At 48.1% G+C, this 6000-nt stretch overlaps 1 protein-coding gene across 1 annotated transcript in view; it reads left to right on the top strand.

The window, feature by feature from the left end:
- The first annotated feature begins 231 nt into the window (after positions 1–231).
- GPR63 (G protein-coupled receptor 63) overlaps positions 232–6000 on the top strand; it is an 80022-nt gene continuing 74253 nt past the window's right edge. The window contains exon 1 of the mRNA XM_040350128.1: positions 232–446. The gene's annotated coding sequence lies outside the window, so the exon portion shown is untranslated. The remainder of the gene's footprint in view (positions 447–6000) is intronic.

Below are 6000 nucleotides of genomic sequence, written 5' to 3'. Positions count from 1 at the left end.
CCCTGTCTATACATGGCACAGTGATCAGTTCTATACATTATTGCCCTGTCTATACATGGCACAGTGATCAGTTCTATACATGGCACAGCGATCAGTTCTGTACAGACATCCCTATCATCCAGACAGCTGAGTCTAGGAGGCTTCACTTTCTGTTCCAGAGGCAGCCAATGAGGTGTGATGGGCGTGGTGTAGAGTGGAGGCTGAGCTTTAATGCAGCTGCTGTCAGGGAGGTCCCTGTCATTGCTCCATGGCTGGCTATGGACTGCTGCTGATCACACAGCTGTGGAGGGATCTGTCCTTTGCTCGGTGACAATAGGAGGCGACCAATGGCTGGACTGGGATGTGTGGTGCTGTATACTGGGCTTATACTGGATGGTGGAGGAGGGAGCTCAGCATACCCGGTGATAACCCTGTAAATGCTGCCTTTCCAAGGACTGCGATCCCAGGTTAGTGATTGCCTCCTCCAGCAACACAAAAGCTGCATTCCTATTACACACTGCTTGGGCTAACACCCCCTCTTTAACGCTTCATCTGCCAGCACTGCTGGATCCTTCCCCTCTATTCCAGTCTTCCTGATAAGAATGATCATCTGAATGTAGCATGTAGTGTTCTCTATCAGGAGCTCACCTAGTCATTTTCATGGATGGGATTATTCCCATACAAGTCACCTCAAATCATTGGTTAACCCATTTTTAATGCATTGGATCTAAATGTATTTGACTGCATGCTTAATGTTTTGTACAAATATAATATCTTTGTTAGTAAATACTTGGTTGATTGTGATGCTTCTTTGGATTTCCTTGACAACGCTATTAGAGCTGATCTTCTGTGTTGTCACCCAGGGAGGAGGTCATGAGTGTCCACGTTTCTACCCGGCTAAATGCCCCATGTGACCCCCTTCATTGGCAGGGTTGGCCTTATCAGGGTGATTTCCCTAGCTTGCCACCCCAGGTGACCCTCATCAGCTTGTGGGGCAGCTCCAGCAGGGTGATTGACAATGGCTTCTTCTCCCCAACTACTGTAGCTAATCCATGTGACCCTCACCCTTTGTTTGTGGGGCAGCCCCAGCAGGGTGATTTACAGCAGTTCCTTCTCCCAAGCTAGCCACCCCATGTGACCCTCATGGTCAACCTGTAGGATTGGTCCCATAGGGGTGATTGATAACAGACCCTTCTCCCAAGCTAGCCACCCCATGTGACCCTCATGGTCAACCTGTAGGATTGGTCCCATAGGGGTGATTGATAACAGACCCTTCTCCCAAGCTAGCCACCCCATGTGACCCTCATGGTCAACCTGTAGGATTGGTCCCATAGGGGTGATTGATAACAGACCCTTCTCCCAAGCTAGCCACCCCATGTGACCCTCATGGTCAACCTGTAGGATTGGTCCCATAGGGGTGATTGATAACAGACCCTTCTCCCAAGCTAGCCACCCCATGTGACCCTCATGGTCAACCTGTAGGATTGGTCCCATAGGGATGATCGATAACAGGCCCTTCTCCCAAGCTAGCCACCCCATGTGACCCTCATGGTCAACCTGTAGGATTGGTCCCATAGGGGTGATTGATAACAGACCCTTCTCCCCTCACCCTGTTGGAGCTACCCCACAAGCTGATGATTGACAGTGGCTTCCTCTCCCCAACTGACTCTCATCATTTAGCTTGTGCGGAGGCCCCAGCAGGGTGATTTACAGCAACTCCTTCTCGCTAGCTAGCCACCCCAGGTGACCCTCATCCGATTGTAGGGCAGCCCCAGCAGGGTGATTTACAGCAGCTCCTTCTCACTAGCTAGCCACCCCAGGTGACCCTCATCCGCTTGTAGGGAAGCCCCAGCAGGGTGATTTACAGCAACTCCTTCTTGCTAGCTAGGCACACTTTTAAACTCCAATGAGCTTCAGTATAGGTAATTCCTGCACCACGGCTCACATAAACAAAGAGGTGAAAATTACCAGGCCCATAGCGCTATGGAGTAAATCAAATAGAGTGCAGATTTAGGGTTTGTGTAGAGATGAGTTCAGAGGGCACCCAAACTCATCTCTACTCCCTAGCTACCCACCCCCTGTAAACCTCTTTATTGGCTTGTGGGCAGCCCCAGTAGGGTGACTGACAGCGGCTCCTTCTCCCTAACTAGCCACCCCATGTAATCTTTTTCACCAGCTTGCAGAGTGGCTCCAACATGGTGACTGACAGCGGCTCCTTCTCTCTAGCTAGCCACCCTGTGTGACCTTCTTCATTGGCTTTTGGGCAGCTTCAGTAGGGTGACTGACAGCGGCTCCTTCTCCCTTGCTAGCTGCCCCATGCAACAGTTTTCATCGGCCTGTGGGACGGCTTTGGCAGGTAGCAGGGGGATTGGCAGAGGCTCCTCCCTAGCTAGCCACCTCATGTGGCCAGGGCCAGTGCTACCACTAGGCAAACTAGACAGCCGCCTAGGGTGCCCTGCTGCCTAGGGCACCTGGCCACTGGTGTTCCTACTCTCTTCTCTCTGCAGCAAGCAACTAAGTCTTGGCATCGGCAGGCAGCCGGAGCTCCATTCGCACATAGTGTCAGAGGCGCAGCGGTGGTGGAGAACTGTGTCTGTGTCCTGACTCCCGAAAGAATGGAGGCCAGCAAATATTAATTGATTGGCGCTGGTAGGCTGCATTTGATTGGCGCTGGTAGGCTGCATTTGATTGGCGCTGGTAGGCTGCATTTGATTGGCGCTGGTAGGCTGCATTTAATTGGCGCTGGTAGGCTGCATTTAATTGGCGCTGGTAGGCTGCATTTGATGTGCGCTGGTAGGCTACATTGATGGACGCTGCACAGGCTGTCCCCTGGGACATGTGATACCCTTCCGTACGAGAGGCCCTGAACCCCTTTGATTTGTCCTATATTGGATACTGTAGTGTGGCTGCCCATTTTGGATACATTCCCCCATCTTGGCCTCATCTCCCTGCTTTTTTGGTCCCGGCTCTCTGTGTGTGGTTTTGGTTACCTCCAGACTCTACTCTTGTTGACGGACACTATATATACGTGGGTCTGATGTCCCGTAGAGGAATTCCTCTTTGATTGGCTGTACTAAGCTCTTCTATAGTCTGCATATTGATGGTAAGTCTGCGATCTTAAATGTCCCCGGCGCAATTGGACGGCTAACGATCATTCTGATTAATGAAATATATAATATCTCACTGTCAAATTCTCCTAACCTCGTCCTGAGGAAGCCAAAAGGTGAAACGCGTAGACGAAAGGGGATTTTTGCATTTGAATGTATACTCTATATGGGTTTTTTTTAATGTATTTTATTGTATTTTTGTAATTAAAAGTTTATATTTTTCTAAACCCTATGTTTTTGTCTTGCCTTAAAAGTCCTCCTTGTCACTGCCCTTAGCAGTAACCCTTCCCCTATTGATGGACGCTGGTGAGGTTGCATTTTGATGGGCGCTGGTGGGCTGCATTTGATGGGCGTATCGTTAAAAAGGTGGGGTATACATGGGCAGGGCAAAAAGGGTGGAGTCAAGGGTGGAGCGACAAAATTAGGTTTCGCCCAGGGTGATAAAAATTCTTGCACCAGCCCTGCATGTGGCTGCTTGATCTTTTTTCCAAGGTGGCTTCGGCAGAGTGATTGATAGTGGTTTCTTCACCCCAGCTAGGTACCCCACCTAACCCTATTTAACAGTTTGCTGTGTTGCAGGGCGATTGACAGTGGCGGCATCTCCCCATCTAGCTCCTGAGTAAGCCAATGACAAGTGTTGTATAAGGGGGCTAGCTGCTAATCACCATGCTAGAACTGCCCGAAGCTGAAAAAGAAGGTCACGTGGGGTGATTGACCAGCAGGGTAATGAAGTGACATCTGAAGGTAGCTTCACAGACATCATCTACTGATCTGTGACTACAATGTATAGAGTCCCTAAATAAGCAATTCACAGAATTTTTATGAGCTCTATAGACTGTTTAAGTGGGTTTGAATTTCTTCTAATATGTCCCAACTTGGTAACATGGGTTTACATACACTTTAAGATTATGTAGTGGCTAACCACCATGGTATGTATTCATTTAATAAATATCTTAACAGAGCAACGCAATGCAATAGTTGAGTTGGTTAAAAAGCTAATCCCACAAGAGAGAAGCACTGCTGATTGTGTTGTGTCCCTATGGATTTAGCAGTGTGCGTGTGTTTGATCCTGTTATGAAATCTGTAGATCACGATACCTACAAATGGGGGTTACTTTAGAACGGTGTAAATGAAAAATAAGACCCTAGCAACTTAGAATGAGTTATCCTTTTATTACTTGCAGTGGAGAGATGACAGCTGAATTCTGCTTGCTATTGCTAATACTTCCCCCTTACTGTATATGTTAAAGCGGAACTACACTGCATCTGAGCACCAAAAACACTATTTCTTTCTAATATTTAAAGCACCCCCCTTTCCCATCCATCCGTGTCTTTGTGCTTTATTTGGCTGAGAAATCACTTTGAACCCCCCATCCCCCCCTTAGAATTTCTGGCTGTGGCCATCTTGGGTAAGGGCAGATGATTCATGTAGCACTTACCTCCTTGAATTCGTCTGCCCTTAGCTCAGCCATGCAAGAGGAGGGTGTGTTTAGCTGAGAAAAACCCTCTTCCCCTCCTGAGTCCTGGGATGTATTGCCTAGCGATTCAAACCAGGAATTCACAAAATAAATGAAAAAAAAAAACGATTTGAGCCCTGGTTCACACTGAGCTGCGGAAATTAAGCCGTGCGAGTTCAGCTGAACTCGCACAATTTCGCTCCCGCATGTCAGTCCTGATTTTCACTCCTGCATGTCAGTCCTGACATGACTCCTGGAGTTATTTCCGGGTATGTTGTGATTGGCCGGAGCCGCGATGACGTCACTCCCGCGCATGCGCGAACGAGCAGTTGCTTTAGTGCACATGTGCTGATGGGTCGGCACGTGCTGATACGGGGATATCTCCTAAATCAGGCGTCTCAAACTGGCGGTCCTCCAGCTGTTGCAAAACTACAAGTCCAATGAGGTATTGCAAGAATGACAGTTACCAGCATGACTCCCACAGGCAGAGGCATGATGGGACTTGTAGTTTTACAACAGCTGGAGGGCCACCAGTTTGAGACCCTTGTCCTAAATCATGCAGGTTTAGGAGATATCCAGGCTTGCTACAGGTAAGCCTTATTATAGGCTTACCTGTGGTTGTAAAGGGTTTACAACTACGTTAAAGTGATTGCAAAGGATCTTTTTCTTTTTCTTTTTTTTTCTCTTAAAATAATACTTACCCCCTCTTTGCACAGAGCGGCCCCCGATCCTCCCTCCTTTTTTGGAGTCACCCGGCGGCGCTCCTAGCTCCTCCTCCTTATCGAGTGCCCCCACGGAGAGCTGCATTCCATGGGTCCATTGACACAGACAGAAGGACTCGGCTCCGCCCCCTGGCAGCCAATGGCTTCTGCTGCTATTAATCTATCCAATCAGGACCCGAGACAGCGGCTAAAGCTGCTGGGCTCCTTCTGCTCCCTGGAACGATCTGGATCGCGTAAGAAAAAGTGGAGCTCTGGGGGGCAGCTGCACCACAAAAGGTTATTCACCTTAACGCATTAAGGTGAAAAACCTTGAGACTTTACAACTCCTTTAGGGTAGTACACATTGAGCACAATAAAATCAACGTTCCCCAGTAAGCTTTGTTAAAATTTCTTCCCCAGCACTTGCAGGTTACAACTTTTACATTTACTGGCTCCTGGTCTCTCATTGCTGCTTCCCTGAACTTTTGGTATTTACCGGAAAGAGTTAAAAATTTACCGGAAAGAGTTGTAAAGGTAAAAAAAAAAAATCCCTAAATAGCTTCCTTTACCTTAGTGCAGTCCTCCTTCACTTACCTCATCCTTCGATTTTGCTTTTAAATGTCCCTATTTCTTCTGAGAAATCCTCACTTCCTGTTCTTGTGTCTGTACCTACACACAGTAATATGAGGCTTTCTCCCTGGAGTGGAGAAAACCTCTTTACAACCCCTTTAAAGCGGGGGTTCACCCAAAAAAAAAA

The sequence above is a fragment of the Rana temporaria genome, chromosome 4 (genome assembly GCF_905171775.1).
Source record: "Rana temporaria chromosome 4, aRanTem1.1, whole genome shotgun sequence".
Classification (NCBI taxonomy): Eukaryota; Metazoa; Chordata; class Amphibia; order Anura; family Ranidae; genus Rana; species Rana temporaria.
Note: the sequence above shows the minus strand (reverse complement) of the source record. Positions and strands in the feature narration are given on the sequence as shown.